Here is an 18197-nt window from a genome sequence, read left to right as displayed (position 1 = left end):
TTAGAACACCCTAGCTGCAGAGGCAGGAGCACAATGTAGTTCTCCATTCCAGTTTCTAATGCCATAAAAATTGCTGAGCTTCACTTTCCCACAAGCTTTTGCCATAGCTGCAATAACCTAGCCTTACTGTAGTCTTACAACTCAGACAATAACTGAGATTGAGCCATCTGTCCAAAGAGCATCTTGCATAGGACCAAGAAAACATAGGACCAAGAAAACATTTATACAAAATGAACTCAATGAAGCTGTAAGCGCAAATCTCAGACCTGCTCCATTTTAGAGCACCTGACAACTATTCTTGTGATATTCTTTCAGATTTGGTTGTGAAAAAAAGCTTTCCCTGATTAAGAAATCAGTTTTAACACAAAATCCATATTATCATGGCAAGCAATCAACAACTCCATGGCTCAGGAGCTGAACAAACTGGGGCTTTCTGAAACCCTGCACAAATCCTTGTGGCTGGTGCTCAGTAAGCAGCAGCAATCATTTAGCACCAGGTACAGACACAGCAGCAGGAGGGCACAGCTCATGGACCACACAAAAACTGGCACTACCGGCTCTGCCGCATATCCTGAAGGGCCTTCTCAGCTCATATATTTTTGGCAGGCTATGGATGCAAAACCAGCTCAGCAGAATACATGAAACACAGTATCATCTGAAACATAAAAAGACAAAATTTCCCCGTCCCACTCCTAAACAATACACAGATATTCCAAAACTTTAGTATAAGTCTTTTAGTCTCCACAGGTCTACTTGAACTAGAAAGGACAATCTTTCCAACTGAATGAGAAAAGGCAATTTTTTTTCTTGTATTTCCAGGAGAAAAGACTGACATCAACCTAACACCAAAGGAAGAGGGAGATCTATATCAATGTTTGCTTAGGCACAATATACTGTGCTACCTTATTTGTTCTCCTCACTTTCAAGAAACCATGTCTTCTTTAAAATACCAGCTCAGAAAAAAACTAGTTACAGACAATCAGCAGAAAGAATGTCACATGTAAAGTCATGAAAGGACCAAAAAAAACAAGGTGAAACTTGCTCCTATTAATCGGCAGGAGGTGTTGGGCAGCTGCCAAGCTAGTTAATTCAAATACACAAACAAGTTAATGATGACCTGAGGGAGCAACACTGGATTTACACATCGAAAAAAACACTGTGCAGGAAAATATTAAGAAACTGAATGTACTTTATATGCTATTATTTCAAAATCTCTTGAATTCACCAGATGGAACCATGTACCAAACAGAGAAGCAGAGGGTCCCCAGGGAATCCTATCACAGTCCCCATTCCCATCACAGGATTGGAATTTGCAACAGAAACTTCAAAGAAGTAAAACTAAGAAGTCCCCTGGTTATAAGTACCTTTGGAATACCCTATCATGCACCTTCTAGGGATCAAAATGTCTTCTTGTGTTCAGCAAATTCACATGATCTAAACAAAAAATACTTAATTTTTTTAATTATCAGAGTGTAATAGAGAGACAAAACCATGATCTGTTCTGAGTTTCCATTCAAGCTATAGTTTCCATATTTTAATACCAAGAGGGGAAGCCTGAATTCTCAAAACAGGAAGGAAACATACTTGTTCACTCCTGGGTTCAAAGAAGTATATGAAAGCACTTTGTTTTCCAGTCAATTGCTGATATTAAGTAAAAAACTATTGTCATACTCTCTGAGTAGAGTGAAATTATTCACATTCTTCAAATGCTTTCAAAGTTAACTGCGGGAGAAATAAAAGGCATTGCTTCTAGTTTCACAAATAGACAGATCAGTTTACATCCTAAAGATGGGATCAGACTTTACATAAACATGGGCCAGAAACATCTGTACATCTACTGACAAACTATTTCTAAAATAATTGTATCATGTTCTTGTTTAAAGTAATTCTATATTACATTTTTTCTATTTTAAATAATTCTCTAAAAACATCGCGAAAAAGATCAAATATGTTGACACTTCGCATACCCCACACCCCCCCAAAAAAAAGATGCTAACACTTCCCAGTTCCCAGAAATACCTGGTATGAGCAGAATCACTGTATGTCTTTTACTCCTAAATTCAACCACATTCATATGTTCCACTGCATTTTTATTTCATTTTGAAGACAGAGTAGAATGAAAACAGAACTGATGGTTGTTTCCTTATGAATTGAGTATCTCCCCACTAAGCCATCAACCCTTCTGCTGAATCAGGAAGTTCAGAATTCAGGTGCAGTACAAGACTCCTACATTGCATTGAGGACAGGCTACTCAAAAAGAACTAGATTTTCCTGTCAACACAATGTTTATATCACAGGATAATCTGAAGTACACTCAAAACCAAACATTTTACATGTTGAACAATCACCCTTATAAAACAGATACAGACATTAATTATTGAAAAGAAGTCTCCCTTTTTCCTTCTCACTGCTATGCCAGGCATTAAAACACTCCTTTGCTCAACTTGTCTTTAACACAGGCATATTCCAGTATTCTGAGGGCTGTAACTTTCCTTAGTACCTTAGAAGCAGCTGTCCCAATCTTCTGTATTTCAGGTAATTCAGACCTGAAAAAACAAACTAACTTTAGCAGTTGACAGAAGGATCACAAGTGACAGAGGTACACCTCACCTAATGACCCCACCAGACTTCTCTCCACTTTCTAAATGTTCTCATCTATGTCGATTTTAGTTGTGTAGAGAGACTCAGCTGTCATTCAGAGGTCAAGTTCATTTGTCACAAATCAGTGGTGCTGTAATTGGTCTGTAAGAATTAAAGTTTCTAAAACAATACTTAAAATATTATTTCAGTGAGTCTAAGACACCCATGCTGTCTCTTTAGTCACTCATTAGCCATCATCAAGTCTGAACTGCAGCTAATAAAACCACAATTACTGGTCTTGCCTGGGAATCACCTGTCTCGATTCCCATCACGTGGTGTGTACAGAAGAAAGGCTGAACAAAACCTTGTCACCCTCTTGCACACTCTACACTGTCTTTTCAGTCCTACAGAACAAACTGGAACCAAGGGATAACAGACTTTTCCACTCCATTCCACAGAGAAATGCTTGATCTCAATCATTCTGTGACCACTTTGATGGGATACTTTATGGAAAAGGAAGTTTAGAAAAATAAAACACCTGGGAAAGTAACTGACTTGTATTTTAGTATAAAATTATCAATACCTAGCACTTTCAGTCACTTCAGTTTCCACTAATCCATAATACATCTGCAATCACTGCCACTACTACACTGTCTCTGTTTTGCTGCTTTTTGATCCACTTGTGAAGAATGTGCACACAGATGGAAAGTCAGCTTTGTGTCCTCTACCGGAAAGCAAGTCAGTGATAGCCTGGTGACCCAAGCCCAACAATTCACATTCCCCCAGTGCTGGCAAAGGCAAGACATCACCTTTCTGCTCAACAGCCAACTTTGAACAGGAGATGAAAAAAGTAACCAAGGAAACACCCCAAACCACTCAATACTTAGCCACAGTGACAGTCCATGAAGTACAGAATCCTATCTTCAGGAGAGCCACACAGAGTATCTACTACACACTGAAGATGACACAAGTGATAATGATGACACATAATAAAAATTATTTCCTCCCCCACCAATCAGCAGCACAGCATCCATCTGGGTCAGACTGACTCTTAACTACCACCAGTAATACTGACAGATTTGCAAAGCTCCTTGGTGAACCCATTTTTTTGTTTTGACTTTTCACAATATGTTGTGAAAATAAGTTCTATAACTTATGTCAAGTGTAAAGCATTTTTTGCATTGTGTTCAGTGGCTCAAATTCTCAAAATCATGAATAAATAATTTCCTATTAATTTCCTCCCAGTATTTATAATTATCTTTCATGTCCTCCTTCAAGCACCTCTGTTTCAAACCAAAATTAGGGATTTTTACTTTTTTTTTAATGGAGAAGCCATTTAATTTTTTTTACCTGTCTTTTTATTATAGTAGCTAAATATCCCAGAAGATTTAGAATTACCTCAGTCCTAGAAAAGAGGCAAATGTTCAAGCATTTACAAAATTTTCATGGGAAGTAATTTTGCCCAGGATTTTGGAAACAGGCTGTAGATTTTTTAATTTCTATTCTGTCTGTACAGAAACTCAGAAACATCTCAACATTTCAGCAAGTTATGTAGGAGGCAGGGCCCAACCTGCCCATACACAATAACTGGGTCACAGAATTCAACACCCATCTTGTCATGAGACTTGCAGAGGGTGACGGAACAGGGACACATGCTCTACTTCTGATTACAAAATGCTGCATCTCTTTTGTCTTTCTTGATTAGGGAAAAACAATGAATCCACAGCCTCACCACCCTGCTGCAGAGTTATCTCGGTCTCTCAATTTAAGCTGAGCATTTTCCTGTCATCCAAAGCTCAAAAGTGGACACTTTCCTCATAGAGCAATTCCAAAACAAGCTTTCATAGTAAGGTATGTTAAAAGAAAACAGTTTTTAAAGCCTAAGATGTGCATATAACAAATTTTTCTGGGCTTATCCCAGACAAAAGTGAAACAAAACCATTTACAGCAGGATGAGAGATGGCATCACAGTGCCAAGTGCAGAACTGCAAACTACATAAGAAAGTGATCACAAGCAGAAAACCTGTGATGTGAATAACAACACACAGGTTCTAACAATCCGTCATTAGCTATGAAATAAGCATATAAATCCCCAGTATTTTAGTATTATGTTTAAGCAGAGATGTCTGTTTTCCCTGACACATCTGTTGAATATGGAAAAGAAATGCAAGATCTTTACCTGTAAAGAGTGTGTGAACTCCCTAGAATGCAACAGCCAAGATCATTTGTTACAGAAATTGTCTCTCCAGAGTATTTTTATTCATGTCGTAACAAGGAAGGTTTTATTTTGAAACAAACCAAGTTCTGCCACACATAAATCTATTTAACATAAAACTCTAGAGCTGACACTTTCTATAATGTTACTATAATGTTTCTATAATGCTTTTCCCAAATAGGAAAGCAGATTTCACTAAGTTCACATAGTAAACCACAACTTTCCATCACATAACAAAGTGCTTCAATTCAATACCTCCTTAAGCTAATCATTATAAGTTGCACATTACAGTCACTTCTTAACTGATCTAGACATAAATACAATATGGACAAAAGTGCTAAGAAACACATTTAGGACAGCAAATTTCCAATGGGAAATGGAGAAAACCAAGAGATAAAGAATTCAGAATACTCATTAAAATGAAAAATGCTTTCTGCAGTTACTCAGTAGGAAGCTGAATAAGTCTATTCACTGAAATTAGCAAAATGAGTTTGCCTTCTTTTCTCTGAATTCTATTAATATACAGACATCGTGATACAAAATAAGTCTGCACATGCACTTGGATCCATTTTCATTCTGTTTTGAACTGGGATGTCTTGTCTTTGCGTATTTATTAACAGAGACAGAAACATGACTATTTCTGCCTTTCTCTAGATGCATCTTCTTTCATCTGTCCTACACACTTACCTATGTTACATTGACCAGTTCCTGTATAAATTGGTAGAAGTTTATACCCACTAAAAAAAGTAGGAATCTGATATTTTTATTTTACTGTAAAATATTCCTGTGTTTGGTTTTTGTTTTGTTTCTTGGGCCTTATATAATCATAGTGTCTAGTACAATCATGTCTTCGCTTATTTTCTCTACACCTGATCAACCCGCCCACTTGAAAACCACCAATTTAATTTCAATTTGGAAGTTGTTTGTACTGCTAAAGTATGTTCTATGTAAGAAAACATTCAGGCACCTAAGTCCTTAGCATCTGTAACCAAAACTGCAGCTTGTGACTTTAGATCCCAGTACAATAGATTTAGGTTGGAAGCACTGTGTACTTGGTCGACAAGTTTCAAGAGGGCTCCTTCAGAATTTTACTTGTGACTAAGATCGAATTCAAGGCTACCACCCTGTAAAAAGCGAGGAGTTTTAACTGCAGCTATGAAACTAAGGTATGTCTGCAAGTGACAGTGCAGGGTTACATGGAATCCAAAGCACCTGCACGCTGTGAGCAGTCAGAACACACCAGCCAGCGCCGCGCCCTGACTGAGGGACTGCTGCACGCACCAGAGATCCACCCCGCTGCACAAAACAGTTCTCCACCAAGCTGGAGTCAAAATGCACCCTGGTTTGGGATACTCTGTGAGAGAAACCTTCAAGGAGCTCTCAGGAAGATTTGAAGGGCGTCACTAAGGGCTGACTGGAGGTGGACCCCTATGTATCAGCAGATTACTGGCGACTTAATGACAAGCAGGACAGGAGCAGGCAAGGAAGGACTTTTGAAGGGAGGTCTGGTACCGGGTATAGAACTCACCTAGACAGAGAGATTCTGCAGAATAAAAACAAAAGAATGACAAGATACAATCAACAGCCTTGGAAATTCTTTGCAGCAGAATTGTTTCAGAGAGCAGCATGACCAGATCCTGAGTATTACAAGAACACAGAATACACTGCAGCAATTGACAAAAGAGATTATGCCGTATTACTCCATAAGAAAGAATATATCCTAAAGATAGTACTACAGGATTTGAAATGACTAAGACTTAAATATAGCCTTGACATAATGCTGAATTTGTAAAATATTTTCCTGTTTATGAGCTCAAGTTAATGACAGAACAATGGTATCATTCACAGAAAATCATTAAAGGACATAAAAGGAATTTTAGAAATGGTAATGACATTATGTTATGAATAGTATTATTCAAGAATGCAATTTTTTTAATATTACAAGTTAAGTGTTTCCAATTATTTACTTGAAAACCAGAAATAATACTAACAAAATACTTTCCAGTGCAATTTTAACACTATTTTTAAAAATTTCATAGTATATATTCAGACATTGAAAGCAACGAGAAATTTATATTTTTGTAATTGACACAACTGCAGTTTTAACTAGTGACACTATGTCAGAATAATTAATATTAATGTGGCAATGTATCAAATCCAGTCTTGAACAAATGATTGTGCAATCTGCATCCCAAATGCATAAAAAAGTGAAACTGCTAGTGATGATCCAGGAAAACAACACACACATAATTTAGCCTTTCTAAACTAAACCTAGGTTTGTGCACAAAAATATAATTATTAATATTATTATTACTAATACTGTTTTTTAGCTTTTTATTGAGCTTAACAACATGGTAAATAAAAAAAAAGGGGTCTTACTTCCCTCTAAACAAACTACAATTCATTGCCTTATTTTTCTGTACCCCAACAGATCAACTACTGCAAAGCTTTCATCTCCTATTGTCACCAGTGAGTGAGCAACTGAAAAAATAGGAAGAGGAAGCCCTTCCATTAAAATAATCTTAAAATAGTATCTATCCAAAAATATCCACTTCAATTTAAAAAAAAAAAATCCTAGCGCGTGTTGCCTTCAAGTAATGATTTATTGAGGAGGATGCCTCTGTAGCTTCTAAGTTAGGACTGACATTTGAACAAGACACACCCAGGCACAAGTATATATCAAACTGAACTAAGCCTGGTTTTCCAAGAAGACAAGAAAGGTACTTCTATCATCACATAAAACTTGGAAGGCAGGTTTTTTTCTATTCCATTAATTCCACTGAAAGCAATGCACATTCACAAGAATTTCTAAAACAGTGTTCTTCAACTAAAATCACTAGTTCTCCTGCTCCTTTTCTTATAGTTGTTTTTTTTTTTTCAGTGATTTTCATTATGGATATTAGGAGATGAAAGTATTGAACTGTCATATACCAAGGAGCACAACCAGCTCTCCCCAGACAACTTCCTCCACAATTAGTCTTTTGGAGAATCTAACATGTTAATCACATTTCTCAGTGCAAGGTAGACACTGCCCAATTTCTTTAAGATCCTGTTGGATCCCTTGGTCCTTGACAATCAGCTCTCCTGCTTTCCCATCCAAGGAGCCACACAATGTTCATTCTGAGCAGCAACAGAAAGGATTCTCTTTAAAGGTACTATCATCTTCTTGCCCCCACTTCTTTCTTCCCACTAGAAACAGAACAGTGCTTAGATCATCATGATCCTTTATCTACCACTCTTAAGAGAAATTCAGTTATAGAGTACAGATGTTTTTTGCAATATATTCTTCAGTCTTAAAGAAAACAAATTATTTTGAGACAGTATCCCGAAAGACAGCTATGGTATTAGAAAAACAACTGTGCATCAGTAGCATTACCCTTCTTTATCCACAGCAGTAACATCCACAGTGCAGGTGCTCACTGCTTTTAGCAATTTCAGCACAACCCAAAAGCAGCACTGAACCCAGAAAACCCAGCAATGTTCACTGGTTGAAGCAGAAAGAAATCTGTGTTTTAACTTTCTGCTCCAGCCAGAACAAATGCTTGCTGGCTGCACAATGCAAGCCTTAGCCTAATGTTCATAACTTACACCTGCTGTTCTTCAGCTGTCAGACTGAAGAGGAACACCAGTGAGCTACACAACTCTGCTCACGCTGATTTAAATGCAAATGAGAACCAGACAACATGCAGAGGAATAACAAGCTTCCAAAAAAAACCACTTATCTCAAAAACAAAAATGATGTTCCAGAGTGTTTCTCTTTATCCCTTAAAAGTATTTAAACTGAATAACAGCAAATACCAGCTCATGAAAGAAGATTTAAGTAAAAAGGTGTGTGCTACCATTGTAATACTGCTTTCTGACTTCTAAAGAAAACTGAAGTAGAACACCACCACTTGAAATATTTAATAAGGCAGGAAATCTAAATCTCACATCCAATTTTCTTTCACCAAAACCTCTTTATCCTCAACATTACAGTAACTTCATTTATTCTTAATATTAACAGGTGCTGTTTTAATTCAGCGCCAGAGTCAGGATAGGACATAAGCATAATATTACATTTGGAAACATGAGTGAAATTTGGCAGAAGCTGCCGTGTTGAGGTATCTCAGACACTGCACATGTGCTCCTTGCTGTGAGCTGTGCCAGCTAGGAAAGCTAAACCACTTGAGGGAAGATGTCTTGCAGATCAGAAGCACAGACTGCCCTTTCTTCATATTCCACACAATACAGGACACAAAAACCAATCCCATAATGGCTGTCTGGGCACACATTGTTTCCTTCTGCTTTACAGCCATCCCCACAAGTGTGCAATCATACCAGTGTTCAACCATTTTTTAATGAATTCCGCTTCATAGCATCCAGGAATTGTATTTTTAAAGAAGTCACTCATGCATGAAGGAAACCATTGTCTCACACTGAGAAACACAGAAGATTTAGCAGGTTGGAGCTAAAAATCAACAGTTAGCACAATTATTTTAATTTTTTTCATTGAGGAAAGTTCTTCCCATTCTTTTTTCACTTCCAAGCTAAGGAATGCCTTAAGAGCCAAAACTGACTAAATTTCATTCTATTACAACTTTGCCCAGGTAGAAGCCTAACCTCTGAGAGTTATCACATAGGAAACCAAAACAACATAGAAAAATGCAAAGAAAAAATTTTGAATTATTTTTCATTTTAACAGTAAGTTTCACAGCTAGGTTACCCTCTTCTTAGGTCTCCCGTTCACTATAATCTTGCCTTCTTTAACTGAGCAGAGTAGGATTTTTTTTTGTAGATGTGTTATGTCACCACTTAGGAACAAAAAAGAAATTATTTAGCTCAGCAAGTAAATTCAGAGTTGGGTTTTCCAGTATAGCCTGCAAATACACAAAATATATATTTTAAACTATAACAGCTATAAATTCCGTTTCTTTTCCTGTATCAGGATTCAAAAGCACAATTTCTGACTTTGAAAAAAAAGATACATACATGAGGGGTTTTTTCTTAAAAATAAAACAAAAAACAAAAAAACAACAACAAAAAAACAAAAAACCCAAAAAACAAAAAAAAAAAAAAAAAAAACAAAACCAAAAAAAAAAAAAAAAAACCAAACAAAAAAAACCCCATAAATTGAAATAACTCAAATTTCATGCCCAGAAGTGATATAATCAGTGATGGCCATTACTATTCCATTTCCTTATTACAGTTGGAAATGGAATCAAGTTGTTAAAAAGTTTTCTGGTCAAATATTAAGCAGAAAACAGTATTCAAACAAGTGTTAAAAATATTAAATTAGAATAAAACCAGATTGATTGGATGTTAATTCTCCTGCTCTCCAGTTGCAGAATTTGCTTTCCTGGAAAAGCAAGAAGAATTGAATCTGTGTTTCACGAGAACACACCTGACCCATCAGCCTGCAGGACCCTGTGCACTGGACTGCCGTATCCTCCCTGAGGGGAAGGTGACAGTGGCACCTGGGGACACTGTTCTGAGCAAAGCACAGTGGTGCTGGGTTAATGGCTGCACTCAGTGATCACAGAGGTCTCTTGACAATTCCATGATTCTACAACGCAGTCAGAAATGCACCTTGATGGGCTCCGGACAGTGGACATGAAGTGTGGATCTGCAGTCTGGGGATTGGATCCCCTTGCTAGGCATGAACCACCACTCACAGCTCTCTGGGAGGAGAAAAATGTGGACTTGAAATCCCCCAGGCTGAGAAGGACCCAGGAACAAGGCCTCCTGTTTCTTGGACTCATCAGCTAATTAACTGCTAGCCCACTACATAAAAGATAGATACCAAAAGCATCTTCCCAAGAGAAAACTGCAGAAAGGGGTATGGGATTTATTTTCTGATAAATGTAAGGGTCATATGTATGTCTAAGGTATACCCTGGTTTCCTACCAACCAGCTTCACTGTACCAGTGCTCCACATTACACATTTAAATTCTAATCAGGAAATCAGAACATCATCATCATATGATGCCTCCATACTTTCTTAGCCAGGAGCCTGAATGTTATGAGCTGCAGTGTTGAACATTACAAAGCTTATGTTCTTTGTCAAAACCTAGGACATAAAACCATCCACTGCATTTTAAACAGTATTTGCTTTATTTTTTCCAAGACAACAGCCTTTAGGATTTTAAATGGGAAGAAATTAGGTCAAGTCTTCCTACTGAAGCCTTTTTAAAATTTTTTTTCTTAAAATTCTGTTGCGAAATTCTGAAAAGTTTATCTGCCTTTTACATCTTCCATTAATGTATTTCAAATATAAATGTCTAGAGAGAACACTGATTTACTGAGAGCCTTACAAGTAGCACATGTCTATAAATATTAGTCAGAAAAATATTTAAATATAATTCCAGTTTTTGATTCCTTTGTAATCAGTCTGATTTATCTTTGATCACACATTTTAGCAGTAAGTCATTAAAAATGCACAAAGAATTTGTGCACAGATCAGCCACAGAATACTGATCTGAACATTTAACAGCCTAAGGAAAAACACAAAAAACACAAAATGGAACTCACGCACTTGAAGCAATCAAACATCTGCCTGCCTTTCAACACCCCTTTGATAGGATTGTCTCTATTCCTAAATGAGAGGATATACCACGAGTCCCTACTGTTTGAACAATCTTGCTACTTGAAGACAATTTTCAGAGCGTTTAAAATACAAAATTTTCTGTCTGTGGTTCTGTTGGTGCAATGCAATAACAAGGAAGCTCCTATTCACTTCATTTATCAACAAGAGTACAAAGAATAAGACACGCCCTTCTCAGAGAACTGGAAAAACCTGCTAGGTGAGACTTGAAAAGTCTCCAACTACCCATTCCTTCATTTTGCTCTACTTTCAACAGAACTGAGGGAGGCTGCAAGGACTTGGCCTTAGCCTAACAAAAATAAAGCTGAGCAGAAAAGCAAGGGCTATGTATAAAAACACTGAAATAATTGTAAAATACTAAGAAAAACCTATTTAAAATAAAAGGACAATCTTGGCACAAGATTGTTACCAACTGATGATGAATAAATTTAGGTTGAACAATCTAAGCAGCTTCATCATGTTGAGGAATTTAGCACTAGAAGAGGCTTCTAATTAAAACAGTGAGGGGAAGAGGCTCAGCTGCTTTTAAGACAGAGCTCCATATGGCCATGTCTGTATGACATAAAGCCTACAAGAGCATGAAAATAAACTTGATGAATAGGCAGGTCCTTTCCTGTCCCACGTTCCTAAGAGAACAATACCTGTCAAGCAAATAACATCATTCTGATACAACCCTAAGATATAACCATCTGTCAGGCAATACCCCAGAATAATTACAGCACAGAAAGCAAAGCCAGATATATTAATATCACAGCAGGACAAACTTTGCCAAGAATAAACTTCACAGAGTATAGTTTCATAAATATCTTAGACCCATAACCTCATTTCTCATAATTTCATGCTGCCTCTGCAGAAAGCACACCTCTCATGCAGTACTCACAGATCTGAAAGAGCTCAGGTTATTTGTCTCCATGCAACCAGGTTCTCCTATGATCTGCACCCCGAGCATTCTGCACACACACAGCAGATCACCTTACCCCAAACAAATGACATCCAGTGTGTTCAATGGGCCCTTGATTTGCTCCAACCCTTACTGTCTTCATCAGGAGGAGCCAGAAATGGCTTTGCTGTTAAAGGTTCAAATCACCACTTCTGCCCTCCTTAAACAGAAAAACTACAGCAATGATGAGGGTGTAAGAGAATTGGTTAGACATGAACAGTCACAGAAATAACACATTCTATTAGACTTTATAACTTGAAAGAGCAGACAGTCTTTCAGGCATACCAGCCTTTCAACTTGCTTTACATCCAGAGATACGTCTCTATTCCTTACAAAACCCTTGTGGTTAAACCCATGGAAAGTTTTTCAGAACAATAATAAAACTTGTGTCTGAGCCATACAGTTTCTGTAAATTAATCTCAATCTGTATTTTACTTAGCTTTATTCTCTTAGCAAAGCACAGAGCATGCTAGCTGCAAGGCAGCACTACAGTCCATTTTCAGTTTGTTTATATCACACCACAGCATTTTCCTTCTATTTTAGTTCATCTGCTTATAACAGAATACCAGTGCTTTTTAACCCTGTCATCCAAACAGCATACATTCTTAATTCACTATGACAGCCCACAGATCTGATTCACAGGATATTCTGGGCATATGACTGCATAATTCAGACAGGTTTGAAAAAAGGTGTGCTGCAAGATATCACAAAAGACTTCCCATTAGCCCTGCTGAGAGTAAACAGACACATTTTACTTGACCTACCCTACTAACCTCAGCAAGCTGGTCCTTAGCAGCACATGCCAAGCTCAAATGACCACTTTCACATCTTCACTGCAACTCCACGTCAAGTCTTTGATCATTTTTCATCTGGAAGTACCAAAGAGATCTCTGCTTCTTGGCCTTTATGCAGCCTCCTCATAATGCACCACCTGATCTCCCTTGTACCACAAAGTAGCATACTCATCTCAACTTTAGCTGCATTTCTCTCCATCACATATAGAAAGGGATATATTGGATATTGCTAAGATAAATTGCAGTTAACTGTTTGTAGATCATTTTGATTTTTTTACCATAGTCTTAGATAGCAAGATACAAAACTATAACTATATCATATATAGGGCCTCTGACAAATTTTGACATTCAGCAGTCTGATACAAAAGTAAATAAACTGGAAGATGAAATCTACTCGAACTGGTTTTCATTTCTCTAAATTTTACAAAATTGTAAGTACACAAATTATTGAAGTATAATTCATTTTTGCAGAAGCTTACCTATAAAGTGAAAAAAGTTACTGAGAATATTTTGTATCACAAAAGGTCTTTCCCTTAAGATAAGCATTAAAAGAGGAAACTGAACTCTTGAGAAACACTGTAAGCACACAAAAGGAAAAGCTGTCTATACAAAACTAACTTAGAGCATTCAAAAAATGTGCAGATGCCAAGAACTGCACCCATTTCAAAATACTCTTGCTTTGTGTCTTCTGCTTCTTCCAGACTGCACCCACAAACGATTTACAGAATTCCCTCCCAGATATTCTGGTTACTCTCTACACTCACCCCTGGTCAGTTTACAAGCAGCCTGAATTATTTTGCTGTCACTGCAATGACAGAAAAGGAATGCTGTGTCCCAAGCAGCACAGCCATTTTTTAGTATATTATTTTGAAACAATACTTTCTGAAATACTGTATTGGAACTATGACTAGGGCATCTCTGGAATAGTTGTTTATGCTAGGCCTCAGGCTGACAGTCACAAAACCTTGCAGGTTTTATTGGCAAGGTTCTTCTTTCTTCATTTGTATTTAATTCCAAGTTTATAAAACCACATAGGTAATTCTGGGAGATGTTAAATCCCATGCCAAGTCACAAGCCAAAGACTCCCATGAAAATAGGTCAGATCAAGAACTCTCTGATAAGACATCAGCAACAGAGAAAGAAATCTGCCTCACGTTGACTGCCAGAACACAGCCCAGTTTAGCTACATGGAGGAAACATCCCAGCACCACTTAAGGAACTACTACAAAGAGAAGTCCAAGCCAGCCTGACAATACTGTTTGTTCTCTCTTCAGCATTGTCTAACAAAGAAAAGGGTACAGAGAACAAACACTGTGCCCCATGACAATGCAACTTACTGATTGGGAACCACTGACCTAGGCTGTGGTACTACTACATCAATTCATGTCAGGGCTGAAGCCATTTCCATACCTGGTGATCCAAACAGCTCATCCCTTGACCCTTTGGAAATAGGCCTTTATTTAAAGTTTTTGCCATCCATCCTTTGCTACAAGATTCCTGTATGATCCAGTGGATTAGCTGAGCTTTTCCTTTAGCTTTACTATTTCCAGGACTACTTCTCTGTTCCCTTCTAGCACAAGTTCAGAAAAAAATTCTCCTGAAATGGGCTGATTCTGCTAAAAGAATGGCAAGCATCTGACATTTTCCTTTCTGCACCGCATCACTCTCTGCTTTTTTGCCTGGCCTGAGAAAGGTTTCACTGACGAGGAAGGTGGGGAAGACTCACTAGGGAGAGAGGCTTGATGCAACAATCATCTGAAACTCAAGGTCAAGTGTCTCCCTTGGTAACAGCTGCAGATGCACACATATACCCACACACATTCAGTCTTCTTGCAGTGAGGACTGTATTGTACTTAAACACATACATCATGAAAGAATTTCTTGTAAGTAGATGTGCATATGAAGAAGTCTATGTATAGAAACATCCAACCCCTCCCCCCCCCCAAAAAAAGATTATCTAACTACAAAGAAGAGAAAATGTGTCATTTCCCATGTGTTTGTAACTTCTAGTTTCTAGATTTGTGAGTCGATCTGCAACATGTAAACACTGGATTTGGGGTTACCTTTCCTATTATAACATTGTAAAAAACATCACAAGATTTAGCACAAGGTAATTAGACATTAGGCTTTCAGTCAGGCTGTAGCACGTTCTTACTTCTCCATTGGGAAGGCAGGCTGTCACACACACCCATATCAAATCTCATATCTCTAATCAAGCATTCAAGTGGGGAGATAACATCTTGGCATACTTCTCAAGAATGAGTTTTCAAGAAGAAGAGGTCCTATTATTACTTACAAATTCAAAACTATATTATTTAATGCCTCTAAAAGCGTTCCAAGAAGTACAGAGAGATCTATTTCTTTCTAAAGGCAGCAAAATATATACAGAGGAAGAGAGACATTCTCTTAATTTCCACTATTCAGGAGATGATATAAGGAACAATAGTAGGGAGACATTAACAGTTGTTACAGCAGAATCAAAACCTAGCCCTGCTGAGAGAGGAAGAAGGTGACAATATGCCTTTCATTCGTGTGTGATGGCCAGCACATGGGCTGTAAGGCCCACACTAACTGGAAGGCACAAAGGGAAGGTTTAGCCCTTTGCTCACTGTCAATGCACACCTAAAAATAAAAATAAGGGAAATCAGCATTTGAATTTGACCTGCCAGTGAGGGAGAAGCACCCCAGTGCTAGGACAGGGATGAAGCTGTCTGGCCTCTGTATGAGGACACTGTCCTTGTGGCCTGGGAGCCAGGAGCAACAGAAGCATGCTGGAATCCTCAGACAGACAGCAGCAACTCCAACCACGCCTGTGCAGGCACTGGAAGAAAGACACACTCTTATTTTTATCCCAATGCTGAGTGACCTTATGAGCTGCAAATTAGCAACTAAACGAATACCTAACCATAAGTATCACATACAAGATGAGATTTGCTATTAGACAACTGAGGATAACTAAATTTGTTACTCATATCTTTACAATGTGGGCAAAAGTAAGAAATCTCAATTTAAATGTAGCTGCTCTGACACAGTAGAAACTGTTCATACAAACACACTGAACAGAAGGTCCAATTACTTAATTCTTCCCTGTTACTATGGCCTGTTAGTGCTAGACCATATTAATGTGCATGCATGTTTTCATGTCAGCTATCTGGAGATACTCCATTCATATTACCAAGGTGATTTTTTTCATGGAATCACAGAATGGTTTTGGTTGGAAGAGACCTAAGAGATCACCTAGTTCCAACTCCACTGCTGTGGGCAGGGATTCCCCCCACTAGATGAGGTTATTTAAGACCTCATCTGACCCAGCCTTGAACACCACCAGGGATAAGGCATCCACTTTTGTTTTTTCTTCCTGAAGTACCCACCATCCCAAATGAACACCTTGTGAAAATATACAACACATCTCCTGGCACTGCATGTCACTCTAGACTTTCACCTGTGATGACAGCAGGTTTGTTTTAATAAGCTGCAGTGTTTTGATAAGTAATGCATGTGTCTGTTGAACTGATACATGCATTTTAAATATTAATGCTGTATCAAAGCTAAATGAAAGCTTTAGAGAAGACAGAGTAAGTGATTTAATAAGGTAGGACATTTAACTCCCTGATGTAAGTTAGCAGCACTTAAAATGGTGAGCTCAGCCCTTGGATAAAGAAACCAGAATGCCTCTTGTTTTCTTTCAAGTGTAACTGCTATCACCCACAGGAAGTCAAGACAGCTATGTGTAATTCATTAAATAGTGTGGTAAAACTGAAAGTCTGAGGAGTAAAATACAAATTCAACATTAATGAAATGACATTTACTCCACAGCCATCACCAATTACATGTCCACCTACACAAAAAAGCTACAGAATTAAACATTGTGTTACAATTGCTGTCTGCCTCCATTCACAGAGCAGTTAAACAGAGTATTTACCTAAACCTATCTTCCTACAGGAAGCTTTAGTTCCAGACCATAAGAAAAAACTAACACCACCTCTGCTTTGCTGACCCAGAAGGGAACCACTGGGGATAGAGTTACTGGTTGAGATGACCCATCTTCATATGACACATGTTGGTTTTGTTTCTCTGTACTTTTTTACAGTCAGTTAAGGTGATAAAAACCAACTAGAACTGATTTGGGTCACACACACCCCCTAGCCAACTCTTCTCTAAATATTAAAAGACAAAGAGCATTTGGCAAAATTTCTTACATTCCCTTGGTGTTCAATGACTTATTAAATATAATTAGCAGATCAGCCAGTTTCTACTGTGAGAAAAGGTTACTCAGTTTGCAAACCTTTCCTAATAAGTATTACCTAAGACTCCTGTGCTGTGTGAAATGTATGGGTTTGTTTTATTTCTCAAAATCCAAATATTTGTCATATTAATGCCTGCACATGACTTTAAATCAGGTATCCACAAAAAAAAGTATGTTTTACAGCTCTGCTAGAGTATCTTTCTGTATCTAAAATATTTAACATCTTCTTCCACAGCCATGTCAGCTAAAGAGTCTTCTTTTCAGACAAATTTCCATTTGGTTTCTAACACCCTTCTGTTCCCATCCCAACCTTTTTTTTTTCTTTGTAAAGGTATTTAATAGTCTTAATGTATCAATATGACCAAGTTTAATAAAAGGCCCTAATGAGAGGGAATCTTCATTATCTTCATTAAGTAATAAATGCATATGTCAAGAAATCAGGAGTTAAGATAATGTTTAATACAGTATATAGTGCTAGGAAGGTTTCTATAGCTTCTGGGAAGCAAAAGCCTCCACAGCTGGCACAATGAAGTTTTCAGCTTTTCTCCAGTTGCCAATCTGGTCATTTGACTCCCAGTAAGTCACTTGTCCCTTTTAACTTCCCTCCTCCAGTAACTGCCTTGTGAATCCTTCCCTTTGTGGCACTCAAACAAAACTTTGCACATCAAACTGCTCAGGAGGACATTCTCCCCTCCAGCTGCAGTCCAAAAGCTGCTATTCCCAGTGACAGTTTCTCCCTCAGTCTGGCTGACAGCATGCCCCCCATCCACTAGAAGCAGCATCTTTCAGCATCTCTAAACAGATGGAGACTACAACAGCATCCAACCATCCACATTTGCAAG

At 38.0% G+C, this 18197-nt stretch overlaps 1 protein-coding gene across 5 annotated transcripts in view; it reads right to left on the bottom strand.

Annotated features, from left to right (window-relative positions):
• MPP7 (MAGUK p55 scaffold protein 7) overlaps window positions 1-18197 on the bottom strand; it is a 146456-nt gene that overhangs the window by 121596 nt on the left and 6663 nt on the right. The window contains exon 3 of one of the 5 annotated variants that reach the window (XM_063149276.1): window positions 15772-15930. The exons of the other annotated variants lie outside the window; for them this stretch is intronic. The gene's annotated coding sequence lies outside the window, so the exon portion shown is untranslated. The remainder of the gene's footprint in view (window positions 1-15771; window positions 15931-18197) is intronic. 5 annotated transcript variants of the gene reach the window in all.

The sequence above is a fragment of the Melospiza melodia genome, chromosome 1 (genome assembly GCF_035770615.1).
Source record: "Melospiza melodia melodia isolate bMelMel2 chromosome 1, bMelMel2.pri, whole genome shotgun sequence".
In the NCBI taxonomy this organism is placed as follows: Eukaryota; Metazoa; Chordata; class Aves; order Passeriformes; family Passerellidae; genus Melospiza; species Melospiza melodia.
The sequence above is the reverse complement of the archived record's forward strand: the minus strand, read 5'-3'. Positions and strand labels throughout refer to the sequence as shown.